The sequence below is a fragment of the Pongo pygmaeus genome, chromosome 10 (genome assembly GCF_028885625.2).
Source record: "Pongo pygmaeus isolate AG05252 chromosome 10, NHGRI_mPonPyg2-v2.0_pri, whole genome shotgun sequence".
NCBI classification, from domain to species: Eukaryota; Metazoa; Chordata; class Mammalia; order Primates; family Hominidae; genus Pongo; species Pongo pygmaeus.
In genome coordinates, this window is record NC_072383.2 from 69624846 (window position 1) to 69648872 (window position 24027).

The following is a 24027-nucleotide window of genomic DNA, read 5'->3' on the forward strand; positions in this document are numbered from 1 at the left end:
ACATTGTTGCCAGGGCCCCTTTCTAGACCAAGTCAGTCAGAATGTTGGACAATGAGGCCCATGCATGGGTATTTTTACAAAGCTCTCTGGGAGATTCTAATGCTTAACCAAGTTGAGAAGCACTGAATAAGAATATCCTGGGCCGGGCGCAGTGGCTCATGCCTGTAATCCCAGCACTTTGGAAGGCTGAGGCGGGCGGATCACTTGAGGTCAGGAGTTCGAGACCAGCCTGGCCAACATGGTGAAACACCGTCTCTACTAAAAATACAAAAAATTAGGCGTGGTGGTGCGTGCCTGTATTCCCAGCCACTCAGGAGGCTGAGGCGGGAGAATTGCTGGAACCTGGGAGGTGGAGGTTGCAGTGAGCCAAGATTGCACCACTGTACTCCAGCCTGGGCAACAGAGCGAGACTCCATCTCAAAAAAAAAAAAGAATATTCTAAGCACTAGAACTACATAATAAGAATGTCCTAAAGCACTGTATCTAAGCACTTGAAAAGAATGGGACTTTTCAGTTTTAGGGAGATAACTATTAGCAACCACACAATATGTTATCTTTATGGATGAATAACTTCTGGTAATGACACAGTGTCTTACAGCTACATCGCTTATAAAATCATGTGTCAGTTTTCACACAGCCTGCACATCGTTCTGACATGCCCTTTTTTTCCCCTGGAGATTTATCCTCATGACATACGAGGGGACAAAAATATTTATTGGGACTATCTTTGAATTTAGTAGAATCACTGTATCATTAACCGTTTGGGGAAATACTGCTTTGCAATCCTTTATTTGAAAACTTAGGCCTAGTTGTGTTTTGCAATCAAAATTTTTGAGATATTCAAAAACTAATAGGATCTGTATAAAATATTTCACTTGAAACTACTAAAAAAAAGTCTGGGATGGCAGCTCATTATCAAATATATTCCTATTTTTGTGGTGATTTATGAACATCCCCACTAAGTATAACTAAAGATCATAAAGAGCCTCAGATCAAGTTTGGTCAGGTTTTGTCACCAAGCTTTGTTAATAAACTGGTTTTCATAGCTTTTTGGAGATGAGAATTGAGGATAAGAAATTGTGTCTCTGTCCTTTTTTTTTTTGTTAAGTCTTACATGTATTTTACTGTAACATCTTTTGAATTGGATATTTAACTAATTCAACATATTTTTCCTCTTTGCAGAATGGGCAGTTCATGTTAAAATCACTTTTCATGGAAAGAGCTCTATGTAACAGTATAATAAAACTGCCTACCTAGCAGCATAAAGGTGTACTATTTCTTATCATACTGTTCCATGATAGAAGAGAGCAGATATATGTGGCTTGGGGCAGCTCCTGAAGAAGACTTCCAGGAGTAGCATGTTGAAAACTCGTTAAATGGAGCCACCAGGAGACCAAAGAATTGATACAGCAGGTCATTCTATTATTAGCTTTTCTCATTACTTGAGTTATCTGTTTCTCATATATATCTTTCCTGTTTCTAGCTGCTGTACACATAGGATGCTGCCTGCAGAAATACCAGCCCCGCCCCAATTAGGTAAAGGACTAGTATAGAGAAAAAGCATGTGAAATGATGTTTTAAACTTTGCCGCATACCTGTGATGTGAACAGCTGCTGCCTGTTAGGCACAGTGGGTATACTAGGCCCCAATCATCTGATCTTCCTGATGTTTTATCTAATGTTCCCAGTGCTATCACAATGAGAATGATCTATACTAGCCACCAGATCTCAGGTGAATTGTGGTGTGCTTTAAAAATGAAAACACAGCCGGACAAGGTGGCTCATGCCTGTAATCCTAACACTTTGGGAGGCCGAGGCGGGCAGATCACGAGGTCAGGAGTTCAACACCAGCCTGGCCAACACAGTGAAACCCCGTCTCTTAGCCGGGCATGGTGGCACATGCCTGTAGTCCCAGCTATTCAGGAGGCTGAGGCATGAGAATCACTTGAACCCAGGAGGCAGAGGTTGCAGTGAGCAGAGAGCGTGCCACCGCACTCCAGCCTGGGTGACAGAGTGAGACTCCATCTCGAAAAAAAAAGGAAAACACAATTATGTGGCTTAATTATTTAATCTCCTTTATGGAGTATCTGTTTTTATAACTCCAAGTGGTTCTTGATATTTTTAAAATACTTCAGCATTCAATATGTATTCATTGAATTAAGTTGTTTGACTCTAACCATTGTTTCTTTTAAGAATGACTGGAAGGTGGTAATCAGCACCATATTCCCAGAGAAAAATACAAAATGAAAAACCAGTTTGGCTACCTGAATTTCTGAGAACTGGAATGTTTCCAGCATTTTTCAATCATGCAAAACAATATTAATGGTTTTGAAACTAATGAGTCAGGAAATTATTGAAGAAGTGAAGGAGTGGCAGGGCAAGGCTTGAAATTATTTTCCCTGACAAGACTTAACTCTCCATTTATCATAACTACCCTCTTCAAAAAAAAAAATTTTTTTTTTGTAGATGTAATCATGAATCCAGACAAGATTTATTTTTATTTATTTTTTATTTTTTTGAGACAGGGTCTTACCCTATTGCCCAGGCTGGAGTGCAGTGGCACGATCATAGCTCACTGCAGCTTCAACTTCCTCAGCTCAAGTCATCCTCCCGCCTCAGCCCCCAAGTAGCTGGGACTACAGACTTGCACTACTACACCTGGCTACTTTTTTCTTTTTTTTTTTAATTTTTTGCAGAGATGAATCCAGACTATGTCCTATGTTGTCCATAATGGGCTTGAACTCCTGAGCTCAAGTGATCTTCTCACCTCAGCCTCCCAAAGTGTGAGATTACAGGTGCAAGCCACCACACCCAGCCAAAAATTTATTTTATAAATATGGCAACTCTTCTTTTAAGTTTGGATTTTTTAATTTTTATTAATATTAAATAATACACTGACTATTCCTTTTTTAAAATTACAACATTAGGCCAGTTGTGGTAGCTCATGCTTATGATCCCAGCACTTTGGGAAGCCAAGGTGGGAGAATCACCTAAGGCCAGGAGTTTGAGACCAGCCTGGGCAACACAGCAAGACCCCGTCTCCACAAAAAATAAAAAATTAGCCAAATGTGGTAGTGTACACCTGTAGTCCCAGCCACTCAGGAAGCTGAGGTCGGAGGATTGTTTGAGCATGGGAGTTGGAGGCTACAGGGAGCCATAATTGTGCCACTGCACTCCAACCTGGGTGACAGAAACTCTGTCTTAATTTAAAAAGTAATAATAAAAATAAATAAAAATTACAACATTAGACATAAAGCTAAAATTTTTTTATTTTTTTTAGAAGGAATCTCGCTCTGTGGCCAGGCTGGAGTGCAGTGGTGCAACTTCAGCTCACTGCAACCTCCACCTCCTGGGTTCAAGTGATTCCCCTGCCTCAGCTTCCTGAGTAGCTGGGACTACAGGCACGCACCACCACACCCAGTATTCTTTTGCCCCCACTATCTCCTCAGCAACTCTAAGCTCCTCCTATCTTCCCCAAGCTAATTACTGATATAAATTTGGGATATGGGCCAGGCACAGTGGCTCATGCCTATAATCCCAGCACTTTAGGTGGTTGAAGCAGGAGGATTGCATGAGGCCAGTAGTTTGAGACCAGCCTGGTCGACATAGTAAGACCCCCATCGCTACAAAAAAATTTAAAAATTAGCCAGGTGTAGTGGTGTATGCCTGTAGTCCCAGCTACCTGGGAGGCTAAGGCAAGAGGATTGCTTAAGCCCAGGAGTTCAAGGCAGCAGTGAGCTATGATTGTACCCCTGTACTCCAATCTGGGCAGCAGAGTGAGACCCTATCTTTAAAAAATAAAAATAAATAAATTTGCAATATTTTGTACATAATTTGTTTAAGTGTGTTTTAACACATTTTAAACTCAATGAAATTGTTATAATTAGTATTGTCTTTTTGCTGCTTCAAGTCAGGTGCTTACATCCTAGAAAAATGTAGGAAGAAGGCCGGGCACGGTGGCTCATGCCTGTAATCCTAGCACTTTGGAAGGCCGGGGTGGGCAGATCACTTGAGGTCAAGAATTCGAGACCAGCCTGGCCAACATGGTGAAACCCCTTCTCTACTAAAAAATACAAAAATTAGCCAGGTGTAATGGTACATGCCTGTAGTCCCAGCTACTCAGGTGGCTGGCTGAGGCACGAGAATCACTTGAACCCAGGAGGCAAAGGTTGCAGTGAGTTGAGACTGCACCACTGTACTCCAGTCTGGACAACAGAGTAAGACTCCATCTCAGAAATAAAATAAAATAAAAATCTAGGAAGAAAGATTAGAAGGATGTATACCAAAATATTCTTGTTATCTGAGATAATTACAGATGTATTTAATGCTATTAAAAATACACATACAAAACTAATTTTAAGTACTTTTTTATGCAGTCTATAACCAAATTTGTTTTTTCTATGAATCAAAAACATGCTCAAAGTAAACAAAATAATCTCTGGGAATCACCCTTCTTTCTCTTCCACCCCCTCCTCATTATTTCAAATCATATTTCTTCTCTTTATAAACTACTTTATTAATAATGAACTGAAAGAGTAAAATGGAATTTTAGTATAACATAAAAGTAACAGTGGATACTCAAGGGAATTTTTTGATACCTTTAAGACGGGATATTTCCCTTGACCTCTTCACAGGACTTGTGAAGGGGTAGCTCGTTTACTCAGCCCAAAGCTCTGAACCCCTCAAGAAGCGGGAGCACACAGGTGAGCAGGTGCAGGAGCCGGGGAGAACAAATGCTGGAACCATCTGGTCACTCCTCTCTGGTAGGATCAAGCTTTGAGCAGGCCTCGCAGCAGCGTCCAAACATGTTACAATGCTCTTTTAGCTCTGCCTTCCAGGAGGGGGTGTCTGTGACCCCCAGAGCCCCAGAGGGCATGTGTTACCATCAGTGCTCTTTTAGCGTTTGCTGTCCGCAGATGGCTAAGTGTTCATCACCTCAGTGGAGAGTGAGGGTCACAGCCTTTTATACTCTTCCCCTCTTGGTACTCAAGTTCTTGTCTGGCATCCAGGAAGAATCAGGTCACAAGAACCAGTTGAAGGGTGGTGTATGCGGATAATTTTATTGAGCGATGGAAGTGGCTCTCAGTGGGAAGGGGAGCTGGAGAGGGATGGAGTGAGCAGATAATCTTCCCCTGGAGTTTGGCCATGCCTGGCCAAACTCTTCTCTGAAGTCCTGCCATCAAGCCATCCCTCTGAAGTCAAGCTGCTTTTCTCCAACTGCTTCTCTTCTCTCCTCCTCTGCCGCTCCGCTCTGCTCTCCTGCCAGTGGAGCTTGGGGGTTTTATGGGTACAGGGTAGGGGGTGGGGCGGGCCATGGTGGTTTTGGAAAAGGCAACATTTGGGTGGGAAAACAGGGATGTGAAGTTCTCATTTAGGGCCTCGGGTCCAGGCTTGAGGGTGGAGTCCTCACCAGGGACCACACCCTTTTCTACGTAGTATTTCCCTGCTTCGTGTTTGTATGACCTTCACTTTCAGATTCTTGTAGAAATTAATGTAAGTATCACATATCTTCTTGCCCATGTAGCGAATCTGGTATGAGACTGGGGTTTTGGCAGATTTTTCAAATTCTTCTGATCTTGCTTAGCTATTTGCATTTGGAATAATACGTGGCAAACACCTTATTGCATGACAAGATTCTCAACACATTGTCATAGCATTCTAGAATACAGAACCTTGAGGAACCTTTTTACCTCATTGCCCAGACTTGAAGCTAAAAAATACATATACTATCTCATATGGGTGAGTATAATCTTATCCAACTCTTGAATGCTTCGTTTCCTCTATATACCCCTCCATTATGGCTGGAGTTCTTTTCTACTCCCTTACTGATCCTTCAAAAATCAGCTCAATAACACTTCCTCTGAGAAGCTTTTCCAGAGTGTAAGAATTTTCTCTTTCTATTAAAAATTATTTGAACATATTTCTAATGGCTGGGCAATCCAGCTTAGAGATCACCATACTTTCATTTGTTATTTGAGGGCATTTAGTTTTTTATTCTATATATGTTATAATAAATAGCATAGTGATGACTGGTTGATGGAAAAGCTTTGGACTACCTTGTGGAATTGTTGCATCAAAGCCTATTGTTAAGCATTACTTAATTGCTCTTTGGAAAGATTTCAGCAGTTTCTAATGACTCAGTGTATGAGTGTACTGGTCTCACTGCAGCTTCAGCAGCACTGAACATTATTGCTTCCTTAATCTTTGCCATTTAGACTAAAAAATGGTGTCCTGTTTTTAATTTATAAGAAATGAATTTTGAAGGAGGACATAGAAAACTGCACAGTCTATGTAGTCTTCCAAAGGAAAAGCATTTTGGAATAATAATAGTAGTAGTTTACTCTGTGCCGGGTACTGTTTTAAACACTTTTCGTACATTAACTTACTTAATTCTCACAACAACCATATGAGGTAGGTACATTATTCATTTTTGTACCAATAACAAAACTGAGCTCAAAAAGGTTAAGTAAGAAAGCATGGGTGATAGACACTCAGATTAACTAAAGATAGAAGAAAATACTGAGCAGTTAGGGAATTATTATTTGTGTTGTAATAGCAAAGCTATAGCTTGTTCAACCAGCACTGAGATTTTCCAAAAGAAGAAAAAAAATCCAGTGGGTAATTGTGCTAATGCGACAGGAGAATTGAGAGAATTGAACTATTCCCATTCAGCAGCCCCTCTAATTGCCCTCTGACTGAAGTTTTTGTTTTTTCTAAAGCAAGGCTCTATTAAGAGTGAAAAAGTTACTTCCAGTAGTAGAAGATATCTGCAGCATGTAGGTCCAACAAGGGATTCATATGCAGAGTATAAAACAAACACCTGCAAATTAATAAGAAAAGACCCATCAACTCAATAGAAAAATGAGCAAAACACTTAAACAGTCACTTCATAAAAGAGGATATCCAAATGGCCAATAAACATCTGAAAAGGTGCTTAACATCTTTAGTCATCAGGGAAATGCAAATTAAAACCACACTGAATACCCCACCTACCAGAATAGCTAAAGTGAAAAACAGTAGAAAATACTAAACTGTTGGAGGAGATGCAGTTCAAATAGAACTCTTGTTACTGCTACAGGGAATATGTTTAGTACAACCACTTTGTAAAAGTGTTTAGCAGTATCTGCTAAAGTTGAACACATACACTTTGACCCATTGATCTCATGCCGAGGGCATATTCTCAAAAGAAATACCCATACCAGTTCTCTTCCTCAGTTTTCACAACGTCATTTTTGCTGCAGTTATTGATCATAAAAGTCACAAGGCCAGTAACACTCAAGGTGTAAGAAAATATATTCCACCTCTTGATGGAAGCAGTAGCAAAGTTAGATGCAGAGGGGAAAGGTGGCAGAGAGGTATGATGCATTGGGGGTTGTTATTCTAACACTATACCACGTTGTTGCTTTCTCAGCCCCTAGGTATCTACCCTCTTTCTGCTAGGCAGTCTCACCTCTCCGGCAGTGATCTTGGCCAAGATTTAAGACAACCTCATGATAGGGTTTCACCAGATCATCCACATGCTCCATGGGAAAAATCCCTTGCTTTGACAGTCCCTGAGAGTGCTAGTAGATCTCAGTGTAGCAGCACCTTTCTGGTTCACCATCAGAGAGGCAGGCATTTTTGTGTTTTCTGGAATCCCTGGCCATGAGTCAGCCCCCAGGGTAACAGTCCATTTAATTTTCTCAGGCATGAGTCAGGCACCAGTCATCTCTCTCTCCAACTAAACGAAACACTCTTCAAAGATGCACTTAATGCCCCCTCACTAGGCCTGATGTTGGAAGGCGGCAATCTCCCACTCCTCCCCAGGTTGGAGATTTACAACCTGACTACCACTGCCTCTAAATAAACTCTTCCCTAGTCTTACAAAAGCTTTTTCCTCTCAGATTCCATTTTATGATCCTTACCTGGCTAAGGAGTCTAGAGGTTGTGCAACACCTTGTAGACTTGTGTCTAAACCATTCTTTTTATAAGTTCTACATAGAGAGATGTATGTCTCACCCTCAGTTCAGTTTCTTGTTGTCTATTATACCACTTCTCAAGCAAAACTAGGCAATTAGAGTCATTTCTATCCTAAAACCCCATTTGTTAGCAGTGTACACATGATGTGTGGCTAATGTGTAGCAAAACACTATACACTAGTGTATATGTATGATAATAGAGGATATGACAAAGTTCAGTGAGACCTCTCTACCTAACTGCTTGGTGGCTGAATTGTGAAGGGGCATGACATGTGTGAGGGGTGACTGTGACTAGAAATTAGGTGGAGGGAGTTGTGTGAAATGAAGCTAGAGAGGTATGATGAGATCCATTTGTAAAAGCCCTAATACTAGTATAACCCTGGGGCAAAAAACAAATCTATTAGTCTTCCTGTATGGAAAAGTACTGTAATTTCTATTCCACCACACTGTTGATATTAAATGAGTTAATATATGTGAAAATCCTTTGGAGAAACCATGTATAGTAGACAGTAAGGGTCCCCCAAAAATGTCCATGTTCCAATCCTCAAAAATGGTAAATATTTGCCTTCTGTGGCAAAGAGGACTTGCAGACATGATTAAGGTTAAGAACTTTTAAATGGGGAAATTAACCTGGATTGTCCAAGTGGACCCAACCTAATCATGAGTCCTTCAAAGCAGAGGACCAGTCAGCAAGATAGTGGACTAAGAAGCTACAGGCCCTCCTTCTCCCACAGAGTCACCAAGTTGATAGCAGTATACCGACCAGAATACCTCTGTGGGGATGCTAAAGGTCAGTTGAGAAGCTACAGCACCAAAGTTATTGTAAAACTAAGAAGGGAGCTGGGTGTGGTGGCTTACGCCTATAACCCCAGCCATTGGGAGGACAAGGCAGGCGGATCACCTGAAGTCAGGAGTTCGAGACCAGCCTGGCCAACATGGCAAAAACCCATCTTTACTAAAAATACAAAAAAATTAGCCAGGCATGGTGGCAGACACCTGTAGTCCCAGCTACTTTGGAGGCTGAGGCATGAGAATTGCTTGAACCCGGGAGGCAGAGGTTGCAGTGAGCCAAGATCATGCCACTGCACCCCAGCCTAGGCAACAGAGCGAGACTCCATCTCAAAACAAAACAAAACCAAAACCAAAAAGGGAGTACCAGCAAAAGGGATAGGAAAAGAAGGACATTATATAGTGATGGAAAAGTCAATGCTCTAAGAAAATATAACAATTATTAATATTTATGCACCAAACCTCAGAGCACTTAAATATATGAAGTAAACTTTGACAGAATTGGAGATAGAATTAGATAGCCACATAATAGTAGGAGACTTCAATACCCCACTTTAAAAAAAAATGGAGAGAACAACCAGCAGAAGATCAATAAGGAAATAAAGAAATTAAACAACACGGTAGATCAGTTGGACCTAAAAGATATATACAAAGCACCCCACCCTAACAACAGTAGAATATACATTTTTTTCTAGGGCGCATAAAACATTCTCCAGATAAACCACATGTTAAACCACAAAACAGGTCTTAACAAATTCAAGAAAATGGACATCACAATGGATTAAACTGGAAAGCAATAGCACAAAGAATATGGAAAAAATCTACAAATATGTAGAAATTAAACAACATACTACTTTTGACCAATAGGTCAAAGAAGAAGTCACAAAGAAAATTGGAAAATACCTTGAGACAAATTAGAATGGAAACAATATTTCAAAACTTATGAGATGCAACAAAAGCAGCACTAAGAGAAGTTTATAGCTATAAATGTGTACATTAAAAAAGAAGATCTCAAATCAACAAGCTAACTTTACACCTTAGGAAACTAGAAAAAGATGAACAAACTAAATCCAAAGCTAGCAGAAGATAATAAAGATTAGAGCAGAGAGAAACTAAATAGAGAACAGAAAAACAGAAGGAGAAAATCAACAAAACTAAGAGTAGCTTTTTGAAAGGATCAATAAAATTGACAACCCTTAGCTAGATTGACTTAAAAAAAGACAGAAGACTGAAATAACTAAATATAAATGAAAGAAGAGACAGTATAATTAATGCCAAAGAGATAGAATAGTATAAGTGAATACTATGTACAGCAACAAATTGGATAATCTAGAAGGAATGGATGAATTCGTAGAAATATACAACCCACCAAAACTGAATCATGAAGAAATAGAAAATCTGAGCAGACCAATAGCAAATAAGAATATTGAGTCAATAATCAAAAACCTCCCAACAAAGAAAAGTCCAGGACCAGATGACTTCACTGGAGAATTCTACCAAACATGTAAAGACTAATTAACATTTGTTTTCCTCAAAGTCTTCCAAAAAATTGAAGAGGAGGAAACACTTCTAAGCTTAATCTATGAGGCTATCATGACCCTGATACCACAGTGAAAGACACTACAAGAAAAGAAAACTATACACCAATATCCCTGATGAATAGTGATGCAAAAATCTTCCACAAAATACTAGCAAACAGAATGCAATAGCACATGAAGCAGATTATACGGCACAAGCAAATAAGATTTATTCCTGGACTGCAAGGATGGTTCAGCTGGTGAAAATCAGTCAGTGTAATACACCACATTTACAAAATGAAGAGCAAAAGCCACAGGATCATTTCAATGGATGTAGAAAACACATTTGACAAGATTCAACACCCTTTTATAATAAAACACTCAACAAACCAGGGATAGAAGTAAACTACTTCAACATATTAAAGGCGATTTATGCAAAGTCTACAGCTAACATACTCAATGGTGAAAGACTGAAAGCTTTTCCTCCAAAATCAGGAAGAAGGCCAAGATGCCCACTCTGGCCGCTTCTATTCAACATAGTGTTAGAATTTCTAGCCAGAGCCATTAGACAAGAAAAAGAAATAAAAGTATCCAGATTGGAAAGAAAGAAGTAAGACTACCTCTGTTGGCAGTTAACATGATCTTATATGTAGAAAACCATAAAGATTTCACAAAAAAAAAACTATTAGAATTAATAAATGAAGTCACCAAGTTGCAAGATACAAAATCAACACAAAAATTAGTTGCATTTCTGTACACTATCAATAAACAATCTGAAAAGGAAACTAAGAAAACTGCAATTTACAATAGCATCAAAAAGAATAAAATACTTAGGAATAAACCTAACCAAGGAGGTAAAACACTTGTATGCTGAAAATTGTAGAACATTGCTGAAAGAAATGAGAGAAGACACAAATAAATTAAAAGACATCTTGTGTTCATGGATTGGAAGACAATATTGTTAAGATGTTCAAACTACCCAAAGCAATCTGCAGATTCAATACAATCCCTATCAGAATTCCAGTGGGGGCCAGAGGCAGTGCCTCATGCCTGTAACCCCAGCTCTTTGGGAGGCCAAAGCGGGTGGATCTCTTGAGCCCAGGAGTTTGAGACCAACATGGGCGACATGGCGAAACTCATTTCTACAAAAAAATACAAAAATTAGCTGGGTATGGTGGCATGCTCCTGTAGCCCCAGCTACTCAGGAGACTAAGCTGGGAGGATCTTTGAGCCTGGGAGGTTGAGGCTGCAGTGAGCCATGATTCCACCACTACACTCAAGCCGGGGCAACACATCAAGACCCTGTCTCAAAAAAAGGAAGAAAATTCCAATGACATTTGTTGCAAAATAGAAAAATTCATCCTAAAATTCATATGGAATCTCAAGGCACCCTAAATGGCTAAAACAATTTTGAAAAAGAGTAACAAAATTGAATGACTCACATTTTCTTATTTCAAAAATTATTACAATGAGACAGTAATCAAACTGATGTGTTCTGTCATAAAGACAGACAAATAGACCAATGGAATAGAATACAGAGCCCAGAAATAAATTATCTTATATATGGGCAAATGACATTCAACAAAGGTACCAATAATAGACAATGCCAAAGGATAGTTTCTTCAACAAATGATATTGGAATACTGGGTATCTGCATGTAAAAGAATGAAATTGGATCCTTACCTTATGCTGTATACAAAAATTAACTCAAAGTGGGTTAAAGACATTAACATAAGATCTTGGTTGGGTGCAGTGGCTCACTCCTGTAATCCCAGCACTTTGGGAGGCCAAGAAGGGTGGATCGCTTGAGTCCAGGAGTTTGAGACCAGCCTGGGAAACATTACAAAACCCTGTCTCTACAAAAACTACAAAAAATTAGCTGGACATGATGGCATGCACCTGTGGTCCCAGCTCCTCAGGAGACTGAGATGGAAGGATCTCTTGAGTCTGGGAACAGAGGTTGCAGTGAGCCAAGATTGTGCCACTGGCTGCACTCCAGCCTGGGTGACAGAGCAAGACCCCATCTGAAAAAAAAAGAAAAAAGCCCATTAACATAAGATCTAAAACTTTAAAACTCCTAGAAGAAAACACAGGAGAAAGCTTCATGACATTTGACTTTGCAATGATGTTTTGGATATGACAACAAAAGCACAGGCAAGAAAAGCAAAAATAGACAAATGAGACTACATTAAATTTAAAAATTGTTGTGCATCAAAGAATACAATCAGAGTGAAAGACACCCTATAGAATGGCGAAAATAATTGCAAATCATATCTCTGATAAGGAGCTAATATTTAGAATATAAAGAACTACAACTCAACAACTGAAAAATTAAAAAATCCAATTAAAATATAGGCACAGAACTTGACTAGATGTTTCTCCAAAGATGATATACAAATAAATAAGCATATGAAAAGACACTCAGCATCACTAATTATTAGAGAAATGCAAATCAAAACCACAAAAAGTCATCACCCACACCCATTAGGATGACAACTCAAAAAAAAAAAAAAAAAAAAAAAACCAAAATAACAAGTGTGGTCAAGTATGTGGAGAAATGAAACCTGTGCACTGTGTTGGGATGTGAAACAGTGTGACCACTATAGAAAACAGTTTAGAGGTTCCTCAAAAAATTAAAAATAAAACTACCATATGATCTAGTGATTCCACTTCTGGATGTATATCCAAAAGAATTGAAAGCAGGGTCCCAAAGAGATAGGAGGGTCTCAATCCCATGCTCATGGCATTGCCATTCACTACCCTCAAGAGATGGAAGCAACCCAAATGTCCCTCATGGATGAATGAATAAATAAAATGTGTTATATACATACACTGAAATATTATTCAGCCTTAAAAAGAAGGAAATTCTGTCACATTCTACAACATGGATGAAGCTTCATTGAGGACATTATGCTTAATGAAATAAGCCAGTCACAAAAAGATAAATGCTATATTATTCTGCTTATATGAGGTATCTAAAATTCATAGAAACGGAAAGTAGAATGGTGGTTACCAGGAGATAAGGGGAAGGGGGAAAACAGATGTTTAATGGGTACAAAGTTTCAGACTGAGGGGTGAAAAAGTTCTAGAGATCCGTTTCACAGGAATGTGAGTATACTTAACACTATTGAACTGTGCAATTAAAAATGGTTCAGATTGTAAATTTTATGTTTTTTACCACAATTCAAATAAAATAGGTAAATACAAAAGAGAACTCTTCCTAACTATGGTCAAAGAAAGTGATGCAACAACAGAGGAGTCAGAGAGATGCTGGTTTTGAAGATGGAGGCAGGAGATTATGAACCAAGGAACATGGGTGGGCTCTAGAAGCTGGAAAAGGCCAAGAAATGTGTTCTTCCTTATAGCTTCCAGAAAGGATTACAGTGCTGCTAACAGCTTGGTTTTAGGAATTCTGACTTACAACACTAAGGTAATAAATTTGTGTTGTTTTCAGCCACTAAATTTGTGATAATTTGTTACAGTAGCCACAGAAAACTAATACACCATGTCAGCTTTGAGTGGCAGAGTAATGAAGCACAGGCTCTGGAGCTCAACTGCTTAGGTTCAAATGCTAGCTCTGCCACTCTCTAGCTTTGTGAACCTGTTTACTTAATCTCTCTGTGTCTCAGGTTCCTCATCCATAAATTGTTTTTTTTTTTTTTTCCTTGGGATGGGGGGCGGGGCGGTTTTGGAGTCTCACTCTGTCGCCAGGCTGGAGTGCAGTGGCACCATCTTGGCTCACTGCAATCTCCACCTCATGGATTCAAGCCATTCTCCTGCCTCAGGCTCCTGAGTAGCTGGGATTACAGGTGCATGCCACCACACCCAGCTAATTTTTGTATTTTTAGAAGAGATGGGGTTTCACCATGTTGGCCAGGATGCTCTTGATCTCCTGACCTCGTGATCCACCCACCTTGGCCTCCCAAAGTGCTGGGATTACAGGCATGAGCCACCGCGTCCGGCCTGTTTTTGTTGTTGTTGTTGTTTTATGAGATAAAGTCTCACTCTGTCGTCCAGGCTGGAGTACAATGGCGCAATCTTGGCTCACTGCAACCTCTGCCTCCCGAGTTCAAGCAATTCTCCTGCCTCAGCCTCCCGAGTAGCTGGGATTATAGGTGCCCACCACCATGCCCAGCTAATTTTTGTATTTTTAGCAGAGACAGGGTTTCACCATGTTGGTCAGGCTGGTCTTGAACTCCTGACCTCAGGTGATCCACCCACCTCGGCCTCTGAAAGTGCTGGGATTACAGGCGTGAGACCACGTCCGGCCCATAAATTGGGGTTATTAATAGTACTTCATGAAGTAATGGGGAGGATCAAGGCAGTTAAGTCACCTGAGATACCTAGTACAGTTTCTAGTAGACAGTAAGTAGCCAATATGTTTTACCATTACTATACTATTCAACAAGACTAAAGTGTCATACAACTGCAAGGTACTTCTGTTCCTTTTATATTTATTGTTGTTACTATTCTAAGAAAAAAGATGAGTCCCAGTCTGATATGCATAAAGTGTTTGTGTAATTCATTTCGCAAAAAGTAAGAAGGATAATTTTTTTACACCAAGCTATATTAACCAAACCTCATTCTTAAACTTTTGGAGTCATTTTTCTTCTAATGAGATAAGGCATACTAATAGGCACAAGGCTCACTATGCTTCTTTACCCTTTTCAATATTTATTCTCCTAACGTGCCTCATGTATTCAGGCCATCTAGACTATTACCGATTCCAGGATATACTCTGTGCTTTCTAATATCACCACATTGTTCTGCACATTCTTTTTAGAGGGCTCTTGGTTCTGTACTGGCAGAAAGTTCACTGGCATCTGTGAGAATGTATATGTATGTACTTCTTTATTTAGAATTAGATCCTGGAGTGATTCAGGAATGGTAAACTAACCTGTGTGCCAATTTACAAATTCCTTTCCTCTCATTTAATTTTCACCTCCACCCCGACCTCCAAATGCCCCTAGAGCCCTTAAGGGAAGAAACAGGAGGTATTACAAAAAAGTAAGAGATCCTCTCTGAATGTCTAAATCACTGGGTTTCCTGCTCAGCTTCCCTCTGGTAGAAAGGGGGAAAAGTCAACTGACTTGAGAGGACACATGGTCTCTGAGCCATCTTTGTGCCATGATTGCTGTCTCATTTTCCCTAAGAGCTGAATGGATTTCACCAGTTTTTACATAAGTAATATGACATTTTGGAGGGTTGGGCTGTTGGAGGGTTTTTTCACTACCCACCTATCAGAAGTGGGTTAAGAAGCCACTGTTGGCTTCTCAGTTATAATTAAGATTGTTAAGGTGACTTGACCCTGTTGGTGTGTAATTAATAATGCAGCCTTCAAAAGATATAAATGCTCTTTTAATTAGCATGGTAAGACAAAAGGGAAGATACACTCTTACACAAAGGAATAAGAAGCTTATTACACAAAACGGTTTGGATTTTGTTTTGGGGTTTTTTTACTTTTCATTTGGAATGTTTAAACGTATACAAACAGATTAATATAATATACCTTGATATATTCCATGACCCAACTTCAACCATTATGGACATGCTGCCATTCTTGTTTATCTAGACCACCACTCATTCCCAGTCCCAGCTAGATTTTTTTTTTATGGTCCTATTTTTCTGAGGTGAATGTTTCTACATTGAAATACACACATATTTTTAACTGTGCAACTTTGACAAACGATATGCCTATGTGAAGCACTCCCCTGTCCAGATATAGAACATTTCCATTATCCCAGAAATTCCCTTGTGTCATTTCCTGTCAATCCCTCCTCTTTTCAGAGGCAAGACCATAGTTTTGCCTGTTCTAGAACAACATACAAATGGAATTATGTAGGATGTACTCTGTTGTGTCTGGCTTTTATCACTATAATATCAGAGCTTTCTGTGCATGGTGGCATGTATAAGTAATTTGTGGCTTCCCATTGCTGAAACGTATTCTATTGTATGATGTCATCCACAACCTCCAGGATGGCTCCTTTTTAGTCCCCTCCCATATTGAATAGGGGACAAAATATTGGTCTGTGTTACCAGTAGGACATAGATGAAATGACGGTGTGTGACCTCTGAGGCTAGGCCATAAAAGACATTGCTGCTTCCACCTGCTTTCCCTGGGATCACTCATATTGGGGAAGGCCAGTCACCATGTCATGGGGACACTAAAGCAATCAGCAGAGAGGCCCATAGGGGGAGAAACTGAGGTCTCTTGCCAACAACCAGCACTGTGTAAAATAGATCTCCAGTCATTGTCAAGCTTCCAGCCTGGCCAAAATGTTAACTGCATCCTCATGAGGGACTTCAAACCAGAACCACCCAACAAAGCTGCTCCTGAATTCATGACCTACAGAAACTATGTTCATGAGAGATATGGGTCTGCAGTTTTTCTTTCTTATAATTAGGCATTAGGGAAATGCTGACCTTATAAAGTAGTGAGTTAGAAAGTGTTCCCTCTGCTTCTGTTTTCTGTAACAGTTTGTAAAGAACTGGTATCTTCTGTTCCTTAAATCTTTGGTAGACTTCACCAATGAAACCATCTAGGCTTGGTAATTTCTGTTTGGAAGGTTATTAATTATTGATTCAGTTTTTAAAATAGGAAGCCCTGTTCCGATTATCTCTTTTTCCTTGTGTGAGTTTTAGTAGATTGTGTCTATGCAATAATGGCCAATGGCCAGGTCAAGGGTGGAACAGGACACAACCAGCAGAAAAGCCCTGAGGCAGGAAAGAGCTTGGCATGTTAAAGTAAGGGAAAAGTGGCTCTTTTGTCTGGACCCTAGTGAGACAAGGAGGTGGGAGCATCAGGCAGAAAGAGACTAGACCCATGAGCTTTGCCTTGTCAGAATTTAGGACTCTATCTTACGGCAATGGGAAATCACTGACAGCTTTTACAAATCTCCTTGAATCTGAGATGTAGCCACATTCTGAAGTCCTCATTCTCTTTAAGATCTGCATTCTGCAAAGCCAAAAAATCTGTCTGGGGAAGTTCAGCAATGACTAATACGCGAGTAGATCAACAGGCAAACATTGATTTCTTTTTTTTTTTGGCACAGGTATTAAAGCAGTTGTTCTCAACGTTGGCCTCAAAGTGGAATCACCTGGGGAGTTTTGAAAATTCCTACTTCCTTGAAACCCCAATTTTAGAGACTTGATCTAACTTGTCTGAGATAAGGTAGGAGCATTTCTAAATGCTTCTCAGTAATTCATATGTGGAGCCAAGGTTGAGAACCATTGGCAGGGAAGCTAGAATGCTCACAGTTTTAATAATTTGTATTCTACCATGTATGCATTCATTTTCAGAAACAAGTTTTAACAATAGCCAATATGTTTGCCAGGAACTATACTTAGTGCTTCAAAAAGGTAGACTTTTTAAATTGTCATGACAGCTCCTCAAGAATTTTCTTACATACAATTAAATTTTTTTAATCCTATTTTCCCCCATTGGATAGATAAGGAAACTGAGATATAGAATTTGAATAATTTGCCCAAGGCTTCATCACTAATAAACACAAGAGCTGGCATTTGAACTCAGGAAGTATGGCTCCTAAGTCCTCTTTTGCATCTACTGTTCTCAAACCTCTATTTATGGAGTCAAAATGAAGATGACAACCTGCCTGCTTTCTACATTGCCAGCACAAAGAAAGAGAACTGCTTCTTGTAATTCAGGTCCTCCAAAAACCAGACCCAAGCCCAACAGGAAAAAGTCATAAAATAATAATCTCCACCAAAAGGGAAGAAATTTTATATTTATATATTTTTAAACCACATAATGAAATTCGAGTGTTATAAAGAAAAATTACTAGAAATATAAAAAATATGAATCCCCAATTAAATATATTGGTAGGTAACTTGAAAAAGAAGTAGGTCACTGTAGTGGCCTAGAAGGTAAAGTAGAAGAACTCTCTTAAGGCATACAGCAAAAAAAAGTGATATGGAAATTAGGAGAGAAAAGATAAGCAGCTGGAGGAAAAAGTCGAGAGGTCTAATATATAAAATATAGGCATTCTAGATACACAAAAGAAACATTGCAGGAGGGCTAAATACCTAATTTTATAAATTAAAAGAGCTCCCAGAAATCCAAGGTAGACTAAATTGATGAAAAATGATATATGTAAAATCAGGTAAAATTCCTGAACTTTGAAAAGCAAATATTACTTGCTACCATTTAGAAAGAAAAAGTTGTCAAAAAAGAAAAAGAATCAGACTTGCATTGTACTTTGTTGGAAACTTGAAAGCAGTGGAATATCATCTTTAGAGAAAAGGCAAGATTCTCTACCTAGCTATGCTATGTGAAGTATATCCTAAGCCCCCTGACTGACTGAATGGACCCCTCTTGGCCAAGGAGAACCCAGAAAAACTAAAAATTAAATTTCTAGGCCATGACAAGACAGGAAGTCAGTCACACCTCAGTATACCCCTTTGTTCATTAACTGTTACCAGATCTTTTCTTTCTTTCTTTTTTTTTGAGACGGTGTCTCGCTTTGTTGCCATGCTGGAGTACAATGGCACGATCTCAGCTCACTGCAACCTCCGCCTCCCGAGTTCAAGTGATTCTCCTGCCTCAGCCTCCCAAGTAGCTAGGTAGCTGGGACTACAGGCGTGTGCCACCATGCCCAGCTAATTTTTTTTTTTTTTTTTTAGTAAAGATGGGGTTTCACCATGTTGGCCAGGATGGTCTTGATCTCTTGACCTCATGATCCATCCATCTTGGCCTCCCAAAGTGCTGGGATTACAGGCATAAGCCACCACGCCCGGCCCTGGATCTTTTCTTAAGAGTTAAACAGAAAGCAGCCTTGGCAAACAAAGAATGGAAAACCCTTCCACTGACTTCAGCTTCAACCACCACCTGACACTATGGCCAGACTCCCCTCCCTTTTGCAGTTGAGACATGGCAGCTTACCAGTTTCACAAAGTGTTCCTTCCTGATAAATAACCACTGACCATGAGCTGTTTCCGGCCGGTTTACAGAGGCTATCCACACAGCACCTCTGTGTCCTAAGTTTCACATTTCGATGTATAGGGCCTAATTTTACTGCATTTTAACATTAGGTCTCCACCCCAAAGTGAACATGAAACATATGTAACATGTATGTTTGCTTACCATGCATGACGCAACCCCCACTTCATGAATATTTATAGTTTCTCCTTTAGCCTGTTAAATATGTGTTTAGCCAACCCATTTAGCATAAAACTCCTGTCCCACCCTACCTCCCTCAAAGTGTGCTTTTGGTCTTAGCTGGAGGCTCTGCTTCCCAGCCTACAGGTTGCAGCCTTACTCAAGAAATAAAGTTCTCCTTTCCAGATTTATAGATCTCATGGTTTTTAGGTTGACAGATATAATTTCTCAAAGGGAAAAAAGGTCTTTGAGAATGTGCAATAATTCAGAGGGTCACTCACATGACACATCTGAGAAAGATATTAAAGAAAAGACAACAATTTATTTTGAGGTGTACAAGCACCTCAAAATAGTGAGAAGAGAGAAAAAACAGAATGAGCAAAAATACACCCTGCCATATACGTGCATAGTTATATGTAAATGAATAAGAATATACTGGGTGTATTAGTCTATTCTCACACTGCTGTAAAGAACTACCTGAGGCCGGACGCGGTGGCTCACACCTGTAATCCCAGCACTTTGGGAGGCCAAGGCAGGCAGATCACCTGAGGTCAGGAGTTCAAGACCAGCCTGGCCAACATACCAAAACCCTGTCTCTACTAAAAAATACAAAAAAAATTAGCCAGGCATGGTGACGGGCAGCTATAATCCCAGCTACTTGGGAGGCAGGAGAATCGCTTGAATCCAGGAGGCGGAGATTGCAGTGAGCCGAGATGGTGCCATTGCACTCCGGTCTGGGCGACAAGGCGAGATTCTGTCTCAAAAAAAAAAAAAAAAAAAAAAGTAAATATAAAAGCTGTTCAAAAGATTAAAATGATAAAGTTAACAAGATAATAGGCAAAATATCTCAAGCAAATGCAAACAAGAAAGCAGAAATGACACCAATAATATAAGAGTAAGTGGAATTTAAGATCAAAAGCACTAAACAGGATAAAGATTGACATTATGTACTTTTTAAAAGGCACAATATGGCCAGGCGCGGTGGCTCATGCCTGTAATCCCAGCACTTTGGGAGGCCAACGCAGGCAGATCATTTGAGGTTGAGAGTTCGAGACCAGCCTGGCCAACATGGTGAAATCCCGTCTCTGCTAAAAATCCAAAAATTAGCCAGGCACTGTGGCATGTGCTTTTAATCCCAGCTACTCAGGATCTTGAGGCAGGAGAATTGCTTGAACCCAGGAGATGGAGGTTACAGTGAGCCGAGATTGCACCACTGCACTCCAGCCTGGGTGACAGAGGGAGACTCTGTCTCAAAAATAAATAAATAAAATAAAAAATAAAAGGTACAATTTATGAAAAAGGTATAATTTTATTGTACTTATTTTATTTATTTTTTTAGAGACTGGGTCTCACTCTGTCACCCATGCTGGTGTGCACTGGCATCATCATAGCTCATTGCAATCTTGAACTCTTAAACTCGTGATCCTCCTGCCCCAGCCTCCCAAGTAGCTAAGACTACAGGCATGTGACACCATGCCCAACTAATTTTTAATTTTTTTTTTTTTTTTGTAGAGACAGGAGCTTGCTATGTTGACCAGGTTGGTCTTGAATTCCTGGCCTCAATCAATCCTCCTGCCTTGGCCTCCTGAAGTGTTGGCATTACAGGCATAAGCCGCCATACCTGGCCTGAAAAAGGTAGAATTTTAAAATTCTATACACCAAACATCAGGCTGGTAAATTATGTAAAGCAAAAACATTAGAAATGCATAATATAGAGAAGTATTTAGTGGAAGACATAAGTATATTTCTCTTAGAATTGATCAATTCTAGGGGAACTACACAATAAATTACCTTGCTTTAATAGCTACATTTAGAATCTTATATTACTCTAACAGACAATATTCTCTCTTTTTTTGTATGTCCTTAGAACATTTACATATACCATGTATTTTCTCATGAAGAATATTTTAAAAAAAAATAACAAATTTTAAAAAGTAGAGATACTAGTGACTACCTTCTCAGATAATAACACAATAAAAATTAGGAGAAAACCAAAGGTAAGTTATAAGCTATTTTGGAAGCAGTGAAAAGAAGACTGCATACCAAAACTTATAGGACATTTGAAAGCTGAATCCAGAATGAAATGTTTGCCATTAAATAAATTTATTATTAAATAAGAAAAACAAACAGGAACTAATTTTTTATCTTAAAAATTAAAAATTAACAAAGTATACTGAGACACGAGGATTTTAAAAAATAATCTAGTGGCCAAAATCAGTGAAACAGAGAACAAACAAAAAAAATAGAAAGTGTGCATAATTAAATAAACTGGTTCTTTGAAAACAAAATAAACTCATGAGTCTGATAAAGTAAAATGGATACAGCAAAATAGACACAATTAGGCATGAAAAAGAAGACATACTATATATTCAGCAAAGAGGAAAATAATTATGAGGCTACAAGGGGACTTCAAAAAGTTCATGGAAAAAAATGGATTAAAAGATAAAAATAAGCAGGAGGCTCACTTGAGGCCAAGGAGTTTGAGATCAGCTTGGGCAACAAAGAGAAACCTTGTCTCTACAAAAAGAAGAAAGATAAAAATAAAAATTACAAACTTTATTTCTCAACATGAGTTCCATCAAGTGCAAGACAGTTTTGTAAGCAATCATACCAGCCATTTAGTCCATCCCTAAAGAACTGAGGGTCCTGGGAATTTAACCATGTTGATGCAGTCTTTTTTACATTATTTACTTAAGGAAAATGAGTGTCCTTTACAGACTTTTTAAGATAAAGATACAAAAATAAGTAAGAAGGAGCCACATCAGGACTGTAAGGTGGATGCCTAATGATTTCCCATCAATACTTTCACAAAATTGCCCTTATTTGATGAAAGGAATGAGCAGGAGCATTATTGTGGTGGAGAAGGACTTTGGTAAAGCTTTTCCAGATGTTTTTTCTGCCAAAACTTTAGGTAACTTTCTCAAAACACTATCATTATAAACAGATGTTATTGTTCTTTGGCACTCCAGAAAGCCAACAAGCAAAATTCCATGAGTATTTCAAAAAACTGATGCCATGACCTCTGCTCTTGACTAGTCCACTTTTGCTTTGACTGGACCACTTCCACCTCTTGGTAGCCATTGCTTTGATTGTGCTTTGTCTTCAGGAGTGTACTGGCAGAGCCATGTTTCATCTCTAGTTACAATTCCTTGAAGAAGTACGTCAGAATCTTGATCCCACTTGTTTAAAATTTTCATGGAAAGCTCTGCTCTTTTTTGCACCTCTGCTCTTGTTTGCAACTGATCTGGTGCAACAGTTTTGGCACACATGAAATGGAAAGTTTGCTCAACTTTTCAGTCAGAATTGCGTAAATGGAATCAATTGAGATGTCTATGGTATTGGCTATTGTTTGTGCTGTTATTCATCACTACTGTTCAGTTAGGGCACAAACATGATTAATATTTTCCTCAAAAATTGGATGATCTTCCACCACAGACTTCATCTTCAATATCATTTCTTCCCATCTTAAAAGAAGCTATCCATTTGTAAACTGCTGATTTCTTTGGGGCATTGTCCTCATATACTTTTTGGAAAGCATCAATGATTTCACCATTCTTCCACTCAAGCTTCCCCATAAATTTGATGTTTGTTCTTGCTTCAATTTTAGCAGAATTCATGTTGCTTTGATTGGGGCTCTTTTCAACCTGATGTCGTATCTTTCTTAGTGCCTCAAATTAGATCCTGTTCAGACATGTTATAACAAGTTAGTACAAGTTTGCTTTGGTGCAAACAAATTTTGGAATTTGTGCATAGTTTTTTTGTAATATGCATTTTTTATGAATCTTTTGAAGTCTTACTACCAGCAATTTTACAGCAATAAATTTGAAAGCCTTAAGCAAATGAATAATTTTTTAGTCAACTATGTGACCAAAAATTGGTACTCTGTAAAAAATTGCAGTCTTTACAAAAGAGGTAGTGCTATGGACTAAATTGTGTCCCCTAAAAATTCATATATTGAAGCCCTAATCCCCAATATTTGGAAACAGGGCCTATAACAAGGGAATTAAGAGTGGGACCCTAATATGATAGGGTTGATGCCTTATAAGAAAAGGGGGCTTGGCTCGGTGGCTCATGCCTGTAATCCCAACACTTTGGGAGGCCGAGGCAGGCGGATTACAAGGTCAAGAGATCAAGACCATCCTGCCTAATATGGTGAAACTCTATCTCTACTAAAACTACAAAAATTAGCTGGGCGTGGTGGTGCATCCCTGTAATCCCAGCTACTCAGGAGGCTGAGGCAGAAGAATCACTTGAATCCGGGAGGCAGAGTTTGCAGTGAGCCGAGATCGCACCACTGCACTCCAGCCTGGCAACAGAGTGAGACTCCATCTCCAAAAAAAAAAAAAAAAAGAACACAGGTAAAAAAGATAAGGAGGAGTCATCAGAGCTCTCTCTCTTGCTTTCTGCCATGTGAGGACACAGTGAGAAGACAGTCATCTACCAGAGAGTCCTCACCAGGAATTGAACCAACTGGCACTTTGATCTAGGACTTTCCAGTCTCCAGAACTCTGAGAAATACATTTTTGTTGCTCAAGCCACCCAGTCTGCAGTATTTTGTTATGATAGCCCAATCAGACTAAGAGAGATTTTGGTTGCAGAAGTGGGGTGCTGATGTACAAATATCTAAAAATGTGGAAGTGGCTTTGAAA

At 39.3% G+C, this 24027-nt stretch overlaps 1 protein-coding gene across 7 annotated transcripts in view; it reads left to right on the forward strand.

Moving 5' to 3' along the window:
* Nucleotides 1-24027, forward strand: part of TMEM19 (transmembrane protein 19) — a 46243-nt gene that overhangs the window by 16914 nt on the left and 5302 nt on the right. For 2 of the 7 annotated variants that reach the window (XR_010122632.1, XR_010122631.1), the window contains exons 8-9: nucleotides 1183-1536; nucleotides 17316-17434. The gene's annotated coding sequence lies outside the window, so the exon portion shown is untranslated. Of the gene's footprint in view, nucleotides 1-1182; nucleotides 12631-17315; nucleotides 18593-24027 lie in introns of those variants that run through there. The other 5 variants (XR_008493077.2, XR_010122633.1, XR_010122630.1 and 2 more) reach the window with 5 other exon arrangements.